At 36.7% G+C, this 15,153-nt stretch overlaps 1 pseudogene across 1 annotated transcript; it reads left to right on the top strand.

Moving 5' to 3' along the window:
- Positions 1–364: 364 nt before the first annotated feature.
- LOC311621789 (S-adenosylmethionine decarboxylase proenzyme-like) lies at positions 365–1,393 on the top strand (annotated as a pseudogene). The gene has a single exon. The product of its transcript is annotated as an S-adenosylmethionine decarboxylase proenzyme-like (transcript).
- Positions 1,394–15,153: the final 13,760 nt, after the last annotated feature.

Raw genomic sequence — 15,153 nt, 5'->3', positions numbered from 1 at the left:
CATTCAACTTTTCACTCACACACAAAAAAAGCCGATAAATTTTTATTAATTATTTTTCGAAAGGTTAATAAAAAATTGTAGCAAAAAAGGGGGGTGCTGAAACAGCTGGAGCAATGGGCAGCAGGGGGAGAAGAGAAGATATTTAATTTAGTTGATTTTCTGTGGTTGGTGGTTGTTAGCTTGTCTCACAGTGATGGAATTTGCACATTTTTTTTTACTAAGGGATCCAGAAACTACTGGGTTTGGTTCTCTAAGCAGCAACCCAACGGAAGCCAAGGATCTGGGGATCATCTCACCATCTTGAGATCCGAGTGGGACATACTGTTGAAGGATGTGCAATGTTCAATCCTAAGTGTGACAAAAACTGACAAGCCAGAAGCTAATGGACTCAGTGTGACTAGCGTGTTTGTCTCCAAGAGACATTTCATTTTGGAGACATGTGGTACCACCCTCTTGCCGAAAGCACTGTCTCCCCTCTTGAAACTAGCTAGGGATTGCAGTGGGTTTGACTCAATCCAAAGCTTCTTTTATTCTCGTAAGAATTTCATGAAAACTTCTCACCAAGGATACCCACACAGGAATTTCTAGGAAGAAATAGAGTTTCTTAATGCAAGTTTCCCAAATGGAGCAGCATATTGTATGGGACGTATGAATTCTGACTGTTGGTACTTATATACTTTGGATTTCCCAGAGAGTAGGGTAATCAGTCAGCCAGATCAAACCCTGGAAATTCTGATGAGTAAGCTTGACCCAGCAGTTATGGACCAGTTCTGCATGAAAGATGGTGTTAATGCAAAGGATGTCACTAGTGAGCATGGAATTCATGACCTGATATCAGGTTCTGTCATTGATGCCACAATGTTCAATCCTTGTGGGTATTCAATGAATGAATGGCATGAAATCGGATGGAACTTGTTGGATTATCCACATCACTCCGGAACCATAATTTTCTTATGTTAGCTTTGAAACGAACTGAAGTCAGACCTCCTATGATGACCTGATCTGGAAAGTTGTGGAAGTCTTCAAGCCAGGAACATGTGTGATGACCTTGTTTGTAAACAAGAGTTCTAAATTTTGCAAAGTGTTTTCTTTGTCCCAAAAGACTGAAGGTTTTAAACGTCTTGATTGCCAGAGTGCTATGTTCAATTATTATAACTTTGTTTATACCAGTTTTGCTAAGCAGCAGCAACAGCAGCAGAGGTGATTAACAAAAATGAAGAAAAAAATGCAAAAAGGAAACACACATTAAAGAAGGTGGTGGCTGCTTTTTAGATGTTGATACCGGGGGCCACGCTTTCCATAACCACCACCTTGTAGTTGCAGAAAGCCCTTGATGTAATGATAGTGTAATCATTTTGAATTGTATGCATTATTATATCAAGGAGTTAGATATCGTGCATGAATGCTCTCTTCTGTGTTTAGGCTTCCTGTGCCACTCTTGCTTTGAAACTGAAGTGCATGTAGAAAAAAAACTTTTACTACATGAAACTTCACAACACTTATGACCATTCAATTTGGTTTATGCACAGTGTAATGTTTCTCCAGGTATCCTCCAAAATCCCCACAGAAAGGTTTTTGTCCTCATTAGGTGTTGGCCTCAGGCTAACCATCCGGGATGTTGCATCCAATTACCTCCAATTTCTAGAACATACTCTACTAAGATCATTGAAAACAACTTCTACTTCATTCAAATGTTTTTTGCAATGGCAATTAAGGTTTTGTGTACTGCTGTTTTAACATCATTGCTTCCCGAGTTCGTATTCCTTCCATTGATTTTGTTCCTCACCATGGTGTCTCCCCTCCCAATCCCACCCCAAGAAAGCAGTACACTGTTAATAAATAAATAAAATAAAATAAAATAAAATAAAATTGTCTAAATACTATCAGGAAATAATACAAAATAATATTGAATGTAAATTATAATATAAAATATATTTTAAAAATTACTTTAAAAATTAAAATACAATAAAAACTAATGGAAATTTTTAAAATAGGAAGAGACATATGCTTGGTTGTTTTTAATTTTTGGTACCATAGCATATATCTACTTTTAGTACTTTTATTTTCAGTTCTGAATAATTATCCAATAAATTATTGAGTCGTTTCTGACTGAGAAATTACTGGAAATTGATTTTTTATCAGGAAATTTTCACATAATTATCTCCTTACAAGCTGGAAACATTTCCCCTCAAATCAATAAATATCTCTCTCTCTCTCTCTCTCTCTCTCTCTCTCTCTCTCTCTCTCTCTCTCTCTTTCTCTCATAAAAACCAATGAAAGTGAAGTGTTTTTACAAGATGATTTACTTTATTACAAAAATTACAATTTAACTATTCCAATGATACCTATATCCTTATATTTAATTAGCTAAAATAATCCATGCTGTGATAATAACTATCTAAGTTATATTACTTAACTACCAACTATGAATGGTAACAACAATAATAAAATGTAGTCAGGACTACTGTAGTGTCCAACAACACTAGGTGGGAAAGAAAAGTTCTTTTTTTTTTTTTTTATATTTCCCCATATCAGTTAGACATCATGTAGGAAAGGACTCTGGTTTGGTTTATGCCACATACTCACTTTGGAACAATTTTTGTGATCAGCAGTTGTACGGAGGCGGGGTCTGAGTCATGGTCATTTGTGTGGCCAGGATGATAGCACTTTTACTGGCAGGAGAAAATTTATGTCTCAAAAATGTCGCTTAGTTGGGTGGAGAATTAGACAAATCAATAGTTACATACTGAATTAGATCTAAATTTTTTATCTTATTATTCATATTCTGGTTTATATAATTACTTCCCAGAATGTAGATTTAGGTTAAAATTTTATCTTATTATTTCCTGAATGAAGGTCTAGTTTAAATATTTATCTTATTATTTATATTATTGTTTACATCATTTCCAGAAAATATCCTTCATATTCTGAATTACTTTATGTGAGATTTTCATATAACTAAATATCATTAAGAAGCTAAAATCAATAGGCAATGACAGAAATCATCCAAAATGACATCAACAGATTATAGTTCTGCCATACTTATTTTCTCATAAATTGTTCTAACCCACAATATGTATGTTTTTTATGTACACAGCATTATGTTATAAGAAAGTAGAATACCAATACTTAGAAAAGACTTTAATTTATTTTTGTATTAGGAAAAAAAATCCATGAAAGCTCACACATTGCCTTCTTATGAAATTTGCTACTCAGGCAACATTTCAAGGTTCGCAACTTTTTTTTTTTTAATATCGTGCAGCAATTATTTAGTTTGAACATTTTTCTAAAAGACAGAAGATACTATAAAGCAGATTGCATTTTTCACACTTTATGCATAGTTTACTTCTTTCTAAAATAAATCTCATCCTTGGCCAGTAGTGTTAAAATCCTGTAGTTTATTACTGCTTTATAGCAATGAAATTCATTTCAAGATTAACTATTGTATTTAAAACTCTAGAAAAAGTGGTGAACATTTTACTGCAGCCTTAAATTTTGAATGCATTTCTATAAGTGAACATGGCTAATACCACATTGCACTTAAAAGCTTATAAGACAGCTTTTGTTATTTTAATATATCAGAGTGTATTTAGATTAATGTGTTTTATTGTTTTAAGCACAAGCCTGATAAATTAGGGAGGATAACCCACCCTTATTTCATTGTCTATTTTAGAAGTCTTCTAAATGTTATCACTAATTATAGTTGAAGCATCATTACAAACCTCCTGTTAGCTCTCATGTCTCCTTAAGGGAGACACTGTGATTAGTGACCCATAAAATCAGATTTAGCAGTGGTGTCAACAAAGCCACTATAGTTATTTTATTTGAGAAGCAAAGGCATTGAAATAAACCAGATGGTCCCTTTTCCCTTCCTGAAGAAAAAATTGAGTGCATATTTACTTTCCCTTTGATTATTAGTTTTATTGTTTAGGGCAACTTTGAACCAAAAGATACCGTAAATAATTTATCAGATCATTACATAAATAATTTAAAAAAAACAGTAACATATTATTTGGATAACAAATAAGGCTTAGCATTACATTTGTCTCAAAATTATAGACTATGTTGAATTTGGTTGATGTGAAAATCATGCATATCTTCTTTCCCACACTATGTTGAAAGTTCTTTTTGAGCAGAGCCTCTTGTATCTCGTGTTTCTGAGAGTTTCATGCCCTCTTGCAGCTCATTTGTAAAACATATGAGAATACCTAAAACACAGCATTTCCATGCATAGCAAACACAGGGATATGCATTAACCAAGCATATTATGTTATATTCTAAAGATCTCTAACTTTTCAAAGTGGATTAATTAGGGAATTTAAAAATGAATATAACCCACAAATTGTACTGGTCATCAATACTTCTTACCTGTATTTTACTACATAATAAAGGTATTATTAAATGTCAAATATTGAAAACTTTTATTAAGCCTGATATTGTTTTATGGTATATTTCTCCTAAAATATTAATATATGAAAACTAGTATTTATTAAGCTATCCCATGGAATTGAAGTTTATAATTTTCTTTCAGTTACTACAACCATTATCATATTAGTAATTAATCTCAATTACTAGATACCAAAAACATTTAAATAAAAGTGAAACAACTTTTACAATATAATCAGACACTGTATGTGTAACCAAGATGTCTGAAACAGTGTTGGAATCATAAAAGGTAATCTAGTCGATTCACAGAGGGCAACATTTGAGTTGTAGTCAAAGTCAAGAGTCTCTCAAAGCTTTGTAATGGAAATATTGGGCTGTGTGTGTGTGTGTGTGTGTGTGTGTGTGTGTTTGTGTGTGTGTGAGAGAGAGAGAGAGAGAGAGAGAGAGACAGAGAGAGAGAGAGAGAGAGAGAGAGAGAGAGAGAGGAGGTGCATCCTCAAGCACTGTCTTTATAAGAGAAATCCCAGGTCAACCATCAACCAGCCAAGGCTGTTGAAACAATAGTTCCTATGTGCTAATGAAGTTACAGTGATAGATAGCGACCAAGAGAATTCTATTATAGATGAGGCCTTTGGTCTGCGACAAACTAAAACAAACAAAGAAAAACATGAATTGTGAGCCCTGCTGGTGTGCTCAGTGGTGAGCGTCCATCTATGAACCAGGAGGTCATGGTTTGTTTCTCGCTCAGGGCACAGGCCAGAGTTGCCAAGTATGGGGTGTGCAGGAGCAGCTGATCGGTGATTCTCTGTCATGTTTTGTTTTTCTATCTCTTTCTCCCTCTCCCTTCCTCTCTGAAATCAATAAACATATTTTAAAAAATTAAAAAAATCTGTGAATGAGAAAAGGTGTCAGTAATGTAATGCAGAATATTTAGGAGACTTTGCTATTGAAGTTGTCTTTTTTTATTATGGTTAGGAGAGGACTCTGCAGGCTACTGACATTCACATCAAGAAAGCTTATTTTGCTTCTATTCCATTTCAATTTGAAAATATATTTTTCGTAAAATAGTAGCAATTATATTTTCTATTTGACATATAAGTCAAATGGGTTCCAAGAATGCTTGGTTAGGATCAGTTATATAATCTTGCCACATTATGGATTTAGAACCTTTGAATTTATGCTTAGGAGACGATAAATATCTGAGATAGTCCCCCACTTGCTCCTATGTAATTTAAACATTTATCCCCAAGTACCAATCCTTTATTAGACAGCACATTCAGTTAATAAATGTTTATAGTTATTTATGCTATATTTCAACATACCTGGAGAACTCTTTCAAAATAGAAAATAATCATTATAAATATGGTTTTAGGTGATATGCCTAGTTCATTATAAAAAATGTCCTTTCTTTTGTCTAAATTTCAGGAAGAACATTACTATGATGTATCCTATTGTTCACTTTGGAGTTTGATCTGTCTGAAAAAAATTATCAAATCTGTCACTACTTTGGGTAAGTTCTTCAACATTTCTTAGCCTCAGTTGCATTGGGTATAAACACCATAATAGGAACATTAATTAAAAAGATATTTGTATTTCCTCTGACTAGATTACACCAATATTTATATACCTTTTGTATGACTTTAATCCATACATGTATTCTGAAAGATGTGTATTTTATTTTTTTATTAAATGCATTGATTTGACATTGACTAATAATATTATAGGGTTCAAGTGTACATTTCTATGATACATGATCTGAATATTGCATTATTTTAAACCAATGTAATTATTCTAAAAGATGAGTATTCTAGGGGGAAAAGGGACCCTGAGGTTTGAATGGGATTTATAAGTTTTGTCACATAATAGAGAATTGAAGTGCTCACAACAAAGAATAAATTTAGTAGTTCATGATGAATTGGATTAAACATTTAAAGCATTTTCAAGTATTTTCAGTGAAAAATCAAGTGGAATTAATTGTGGTATAATGAGGAAGATGAAACAGATTGTTTTATATAATCTATCAAACACTAATGGTAAGCTATTTAATGAAACTCGAATTTGTATAACTTAATAAAATTCCTACTTGGAATGACATGATAGCCACAGCTTGCTGAAAACAAAGAAAAACAATGATCAGAGTGATTGAGACTTCCAATATGATGAAATGAAAAAAATGTGTCACTTTAAATAAAAGCAGTAAACTCAGAGGGAAGGATTTTAAAGTCTATAACTATAAGCCGTGTGGAAAAAAAAATGCTTCAAGAATTATTTATCAGAGCGAACTTTCAATCCTTGAAGTTTAAAGCAAACTATTTTAGGAATAAACACATGCCAATCATAAAAGCATATGAGAGGAGTATTAATATTCATAACTCTAAATATGAAGACATAAACAGATTCATGTAAATATTTTCAGATAAAAATGGTAATTGTTGTGATCTAAATAAGAGCATTGTTCTGTTCAGATTATTTAAATACATTAAATTTCATACATTTTATTTTTATGAGTTAACTAAAAACAAAATGGATATAGTTATTAAAAAAGAATGTTCTGGACTGAGCCTTGTCCCCCTATTTCTTTATTCAAGTATAACTTCCAACGTCAGTATATTTGAACAAAGGTTTTGTAGGAGATAAATAAGGTTGAATGAGGTCCCATAGGACTGTGGCCTTCTAAGAAGAGGAAGAGAGAAGCACAGTAAGAAGGTGGCCATGGCAGGCCGGGAAGATAGGCCTCAGCAGAACCAACCCCTTCCAGCAGTGTGCACTTTTCAGCCTTCTGACGGTGAGAAGCAGAAGTGTTGATTAAGCCACAGAGTCTATGGCATTTTTATATGGCAACCCAAGAAGACTGATATGAAGAGCAAAGTAAATTCAGATAAACCAATATTTATAAACTTACTGCTTGCAAGGCATTATATGAAGTACTGATACTTGACACCTATTTTTCTTCATTAAATAAGTAAAAATGTATACAATTTTACCTTATCTCACCAAAGAAAAGTATAGTGAAAAAGGATAGAAACCCAAATGAACATCTATCTATACAAGCCCAGAAACATAGATAAATATCCAATTTTCGCCTGCATGCATGCAGATAGATGTGTGTCTGAGTGTATGGATTGAGAGAGAGAGAGAGAAAGAGAGGTTGGTGCATGTGTGAGTTCAGTGTTAGAGAATTGGATAATCATTCTATTAGTATCTTTGGATAGTGATAACATATTCATATTTTAGTAAACAATAAGAATAATTGACTAAAGTTCCTAATTTTTATAGTGATGCCTCATAAAATGTATAAACTGGAGTCCATAAATAAGAAGAATATCATTATAAAATATCCATGTTCTTAATAGAGAAAGCATTAAAAGTCTTATGTATACTGTAAATAGTACTGAACTTGCAACAAAGTCTCAGTGTGGACTCACAGTCTCAAACAGAATTACAGAGTCTCTTTTGCTTCACTTACTAGATGTATCGGTTAATACTGTGAATTTTGTAACCAAAGAAAACATAATAATTTCAAGAGAAACATCAAAAGTGCTTATTGAGCTGAAACTGGTTTGGCTCAGCGGTAGAGCTTTGGTCTGCGGACTGAAGGGTCCCAGGTTCGATTCCGGTCAGTGGCATGTACATTGGTTGCAGGCACATCCCCAATAGGGGGTGTGCAGGAGGCAGCTGGTCAATGTTTCTCTCTCATCGACATTTCTAGTTCTCTATCTCTCTCCCTTCCTCTCTGTAAAAAATCAATAAAATATATGTGGTTTTTTTTAAAGTGCTTTATTCAAAGCAGTGTCAATTGCTGCTACAGATTTTCTCCATCTTTCAGGTAATTTGTAGATAATGTCCCAATAGAACTTTCCTTGTTTGAGGCAAACCATTCAGAGACCCAATTTCCCACTTCTTTGTACATTTTGAAGTGCTGCTCAGAAAGTGCATGTGCCATCGATCGGAACAAGTGGTGATCTGAAGGAGCCAGGTCTGGTGACTGCAGTGGGTAGGTTAATACTTCCCAGGCAAGATCTTTTAACGTGTCTTTAACTGGATTTAAAGTGTGTGATGGTGCGTTATCATGAAGTAAATTATTTTGCCATGTCTTCTGGCACATTCTGGTCATTTCACAATCAAAGCATGATTCAAATTGTTATTTGTTGTTTGTCTAGATCAGTTTTTACCTGTTTTTAGAAGCTCATAATACACCACACCTTCCTGATCCTACTAAATGCAGAGCATTGTCTTTTTTCCAAAGCGATTTGGCCTTGCAATCAATGTTGATGGTTGATCTGGATCAACCCATGATTTTGTGCATTTGAGATTCTAAAATAAATCCACTTTTCATTGCCAGTTACAATTCAATGCAAAAAATACTTTCTTTCGTGTCCTTGAAGCAACATTTTACTGATGACTTTTCAGTTTTCCATTTGTCTTTTGTGCAGTTGATGTAGCACCCATTTTCTTCCTTTGAAATCTTTCCCATTGCTTGTAAATGACCGGAAATTTTTGCTGAGCAACGTTTAATCTTCCTGCAAGATTAAACTCACATCTTTGTTTTTGAGTTTGACATGCATATCCATCCAATAATGCTTGTAATTGTTGGTCTTCAAACTTTTTCGGTTGACCTGTACATTGCCTTTCACATCAAAATCATCACTTTTAAAACATTTAAACCAGAGTTGACAAATATCTAGAGATGAAGTATGTTCACCATAAGCTTTCCGAAATATACGATACCTTTTTCTTCAAAAGAAAGTAATGAATTAAAACTTCCCACAAATGTTCTTTTTTTGGGCATGAAATTCAACATTTTTAAGCATAAAAATATCTATGATGTTAACACCTTTAGTAAATTTGACACATAAAATTTTGAAGCTTATTGTCAATACAACAAAATAGCATATATATCAAGTCACATATATATCAACATATGTGTAACTTCATCTATTGAAAAAAAATCCACATTATTAACTGGTACACCTAGTTAACCAACGATCTAAGTTCACAAACATAAGACCTTTCTTCTTAATCAAAAAGGAAATAGGAGTGAGATAATTTTCTGGGTGATTTTCACAATTCAACACCTCACTTTTTTACAGAGCTCCCTGCCATTTTTCTTATTTAATGGAAGTAGAGATTTTGGAATTGAACATATTTGAGTGACAGAAATTTATTTTTAAAATTGCTGAAGAGAAGTTAACCTTAAAAGGTAAAAGTTTATCAAAACTATGAGACCAAAGCACAGCTATTACCTTTTCTGAGATATTAGCAATGCTATCATTCAAACAGGATTATAACTCTAAAAATAATTTTATTCTTCATATCTTTTCTAATGACATTCTTTCTATAATGATATTTAAAGATAAGTATGTTATAGAAGAATTTGAATAAGGTAAGATAACATTGATTTATACACATAATTTTTTTCAATAAATTTATAGAATAAGGTCACCATAGATCATAGTGATAAATTGATGAACAGGAAGAATAGAGATTAGCTCTCTTTTTTAAGTAAGTGAGATGAAAACTATATATATAACCTAATAAATATAATAAATGTAATAAACATAGTAAATATAATTAATATAACATAATATAATATAACCCTATCTAATAAAGAGGGAATATGCTAATTGACTGCCATGCCCTCAAAGGTGGCAGTGCCAAAGTCACAAGATGGCAGTGCTCAGTCCACTGAGCCCCGCTGTGGCAGGAAGCATGCAGCATGGTGGGCACACCCCCAGGCAGGTCCGGCTGCTCCGTGCACCTGCCTCCAGAGTCCCCCAGTCCCTTCAGCCCCCCTGCTGCCCAGAGCCAGCACAAGGTGCAGGCAAGCCTCAGATGGCACCTGCCCAGCCGCTCAGGGCCGTCTGAGGCTCAGGTAACCATGGCCAGCTGTGGCGTGTGCTCCTTGGCATTGTTAGCAGAGGAGTGATGGGGGCATCGCCTTCCCCTGATTGCTGGGTTGCATCCCACTCCTGAGAGCTCCCAGACTCTGATAGGGGACAGGCTGGGTGGAAGGAGCCCCCTTCCAGAGATGGATTTTCATGCACCGGGCCTCTAGTATAACATAAGAATGTAATTAATATAATATAATATAATATAATATAATATAATATAATAAATATAATATAATCCTATTTAATAAAAAAGTAATATGTAAATCGACCGTCACTCCAAGACAGAAGATGGCCACCCCCATGTGGTCAAAGATGACTTTCCCCTTGTGGACACAAGATGCCCACCAGAAGATGGCCAGCAGGGGAGAGCAGTTGAGTGGGACCAGGCCTGCAGAGGAGGGCAGTTAGGGATGACAAGCCCGGCAGAGGAAGGCTGTTGGGAGTGACCAGGCCTGCAGGGAGTAGAGTTGGGGGGAACCCAGGCCTGCAGGGGAGGGCAGCTGGGGGCGGGGGCAGGCCTGCACAGGAGGGCAGTTGGGTCAAGCAAGCTTGCAGGTAAGAGCAGTTAGGGTTGACTGGGCCAACAGGGCAGAACAGTTGGGAGTGACCTAGCTTACAAAGGAGAGAAGTTGTGTGTGTGTGTGGGGGGCGGGGGGGGGGCAGGCCTGCAGGGGAGGCAGTTGGGGGGACGAGGCCAGAAGGGGAGGGAAGTTATGGGTGACCAGGCCTATAGGGGAGGACAGTTGGTAATGACCATGCTGGCAGGGGAGGGCAGTTAGTGGCAACCTGGCTGGCAAGGGAGGGCAATTAGGAGTGACTGGGCCAGCAGAAGAGGGCAGTTGGGAGTGACCAGGTCAGCAGGATAGGGCAGTTAGGGGTGACCAAGCCAGCAAGGGAGGGCAGTTAGGGGCAATCAGGCTGACAGTGGAGCAGTCAGGCATTGATCAGGCTGGTAGAGGAGTGGTTAGAGTGTGATCAGGCTGGCAGGCAGAAGTGGTTAGGGACAACCAGGTAGGTAGGCAGGTAAGTGGTTGGGAGCCAGCAGTTCTGGATTGTGTGAGGGGTGTCCTACTGCCCATTAGGCCTAATCCCACCAGGATTAGGTGAGGGTGCAGTCTGGGCTGAGGTGGACACCTTTCCTCTGTGCACGAATTTCATGCATCAGGCCTCTAGTACAGTATAATGTACACTAATAAAAGAGAAACATGCACATTAGCCATTATTCTGCTACACCCACAAGCTACGCCTACCAGCCAATCAGGAGAAAGTATGCAAATTAACTCAATCAGGATAGTGACCGGCCATGGTCCTAGAGCAAGCAGAAGGCTTGGGTTGCCCTGGCAATGAAGGAAGCCAAGCTTCCCGCCCCCCCTTGCTGGCCCTGGCTTCTGTCCAAGACTACAAAGTTTCAATTATAAAAGATAAATAAATCCCAATAAAAATGGTGGGAGCCATGGTGCTGGAGCTGAGCAGGAGACTTCAGTTGCCACTGGTGATAGAGGAAGCCAAACTTCCTGCCCTGTCCAGCCCTGGCCTCTGCTCAAGGCTACATATGGTCTTTATCATAAATTATTCTGTTTTCATGTAAAATCCCTTTCAAATATAAAAGCCATTCTTACCTCTTGGGCTATATAAAAGCAGGCTATCTATTGTATTTAGCCCACAGGCCATGGTTTGCAGACCCATGGATTAGAAGAGCAAAGAGAAGACAAATAAGAATTGGATTTAGAGTTTAAAAAGCAGAGCTAAGATTCAAGACAGTCTTTTTCAAAGTATACTTTGGTCTTGATTTCTTCTTTTCTCTATAAAATGTGTAAATAAAAAATAACATAAGTTTCAAAAGAAAAAGTTAGGAATTATGAAACAATGATCTTAGAATCTTTCTTTTCTTATACTTTCTTATACTCCTTTTCTCTCTTTTTTGTTTAAAAATAACTTCTCGTTCTGTTGTTTTGCATTGGCATTGTTGTTGTTGTTTGATGGCCGGAGTTTTGCTCTTTACATCCGAGTTTTGAGAATGACATGTGTGTGGTTTAGTTTTTGCATTGGCAACAAAAAAAGAAAAAGAAAAAAAAATCTGAAGACCAGGATAAACTGGTGAATATGATGGAGTCGGGGGCAAAGAAGGGGAGAGGATTCATGATTATCAGGGGGAAAGGGGTGTGGCGATGCAGAAAGAGACTGGATTAAAATCGTATAACCTATGAATGAGGACAATGGCAAGGGGGGAGGAGGTAGGGGCAGAGGGTGTGGCAGGAACCTGGTGGAAGGAAGCTATGGGGGGGAGGGGGGAGGAGAAACAATTGTAATGATCTGAGCAATAAAGGTTTATTGAAGAAAGAAAAAAAAATAAAAAATAAATAAAAATAACTTTGATCTAGCTGTAAAAAAAAAAGTAAATAGTGTACACCTATAAAATATATTAAAACTCATATATTTTGAACTGTGTTTTGATACAGAAATATAACTGAGGGTAGTAACAGTAAGCAAAGAAGGGAGGAGAAATAAGAAAATGAAATTCTCCAAAATAAAAATATTGTACCCAAAATATGAACAGATATATTAGAAAATGAGGGGATAAATAATGAAGAATCAAGAAGAACAAACATGAAAATTAACTATAAATTAAAGTTCCCCATGGCTGAGGACCTTCACTATTTATCCCAAAAAGAGCACCCAAGAGTCTTCTGTGGCTTAACTTTATTGATGTTAGAAAATAAAAAAGTAAGTCTATAAATTACTTTTATATAGCTGGCATAAAAGATTACCACAAAATTAGAGGCTTAAAACAATACCCATTTGTGACCTCACAGTCTTCATAGATCATAAGTCTAGCACATGGCTGAGATGGTTACTCTGCTCTGTGTCCCAAAGACCAAAATAAAGGTGCTCGCCTTAGCTGGTATGGTTCAGTGGATAGAGCATAAGCCTGCCGACTAAAGGGTCCCGGGTTTGATTCCAGTCAAGGGCACATGCTTGGGTGATGGGCCAGATCCCCAGTAGGAGGTGTGCGGGAGGCAATCCAATAGTGATTCTCTGTCATGATTGATGTTTCTAATTTTGTTTTCCTCTCTCTCTGAAAAAAAAAAAATATATATGTGTGTGTGTGTGTGTGTGTGTGTGTGTGTGTATATATATATATATATATATATATATATATATATATATATATATTATATATACAAGAGGCCTGGTGCACAAATTCGTGCAAGGGTGGGGAGTCTGGCCCGATGAGGGCCAATTGAGTCAGGCCAGCCAGGGGGAGGGGCCATAGGTTGTAGGAAGGCCCCACCCCTTATTGGATTGGGGGGTTTGATCAGAGGCTGAGCCAGCCAGATAGATGGGCTGCAAGCAGTTGGTGGGCTGGCCATGCCCCCAATCAGGGTGGTGGTGACCGGGGCCAGGACCAGCTGGGTAAGGGGCCCCAGGTGTTTGGCGGGCTGCCACCCCCTTCCTGTTGAACTCTGGCTCAACTCCTGTTCAAGGGTACAATTTGCATATTACCCTTTTATTATATAGGGCCTAATATGCTATTATATATTATATATAATATGCTAATATTATATATATATCATATATATATATATATATGACAATTTTCATATTACCCTTTTATTATATAGAGCCTAATATGCTGTGTCTGGTCATCTGGTTGATTCAGCCAATCAAAGCGTAATATGCTAATGATATATCAAGGCCACTGAATCGCTTGCTATGATGTGCACTGACCACTAGGGGGCAGACACCCTGCTCTTACCAGTAGGTTAGCTTGCTGCTGGTGTCTGGCTGATCTGGACTTCAAGAGATGGGCCAGACATGCCCTGGAGTCCTCCTGTGGTCCCTCCCTGGTTGGCCAACCTCTCACATTCCATGGTGGGGTCTCTCAGCCTGGCCTGTGCTCTCTCACAATCTGGGTTGAGGAACCCTACACCCCCCCTTCCCTCCCCCAAGTGCACGGATTTTGTGCACCTGGCCTCAAGTATATATACATGCTGGCATCACTATTTATTTATTTTTATATAGGGGACTCTCAGGGAAGTATTCTGCTTCTGATCTCATTCAAAGCATTCTGGTTGTTTGCAGAATTCACTTTCAAGCAGTTGTAGGACTGGGATTCACATCTCCTTACTCTCTGTTGGAGACCTTTCCTACCTACTAGAGGCATCTCTCAGAATCTCCATCTCAGGCCTCTCACTTTGCAGCATCTCTTCTGCTGTTTGTACTGTATATCCTTGACTCTCTGTTCTCTCTATTCTATTTGTAAGGGCTCAAGTGATTAATTGGGATGCTCTACATGATCAAGGTTAAACTCCCCATTTTATGGTCCTTAAATTTTATCACATCTGCAAAGTCTTTTTCTCAAGTAAGGCGGTGCAGTCACAGATTTGGGGAATTAGGACATGGAAAATGTAGGTAAGCCATGATACTTATTACTATTTGTATGTGTGTGTATTACATCTATGTATATTTATATAAAAATATGTTTTTAACTGTGACATTGTAATATATTGATATATATAAATATAACTGAGGGCAGAAGTAAAAGTAAGCAGAGTCCAGAAGTAAAAGTAGATAGATGTCATTTTAATAATTTTAATCACAATTGGGTATAGAATGGGTGACAATTTTTATAAGAGTTCATGATATTACTTTAGTCATGCTATATATTACAATACATACATATTACAATACATATTGAAGAGTAAAAAAATAATAATTGAAAAAGCAATTTGTCTGGAACTAATTGAGTAGATCCAGACATCAAAGTAACAAGTTTATCTTCCACAGATTGCTGAAAGGGGAAGCAAAGTGATAATCAAGTAGGGGAGTTTGTGGATTATGTGTAAGAGGGTGGCAAAATTCAATATTTATCTGA

Source organism: Pipistrellus hanaki (genome assembly GCF_964339955.1).
Source record: "Pipistrellus hanaki genome assembly, chromosome: 4".
NCBI classification, from domain to species: Eukaryota; Metazoa; Chordata; class Mammalia; order Chiroptera; family Vespertilionidae; genus Pipistrellus; species Pipistrellus hanaki.
The sequence above is the reverse complement of the archived record's forward strand: the minus strand, read 5'-3'. Positions and strand labels throughout refer to the sequence as shown.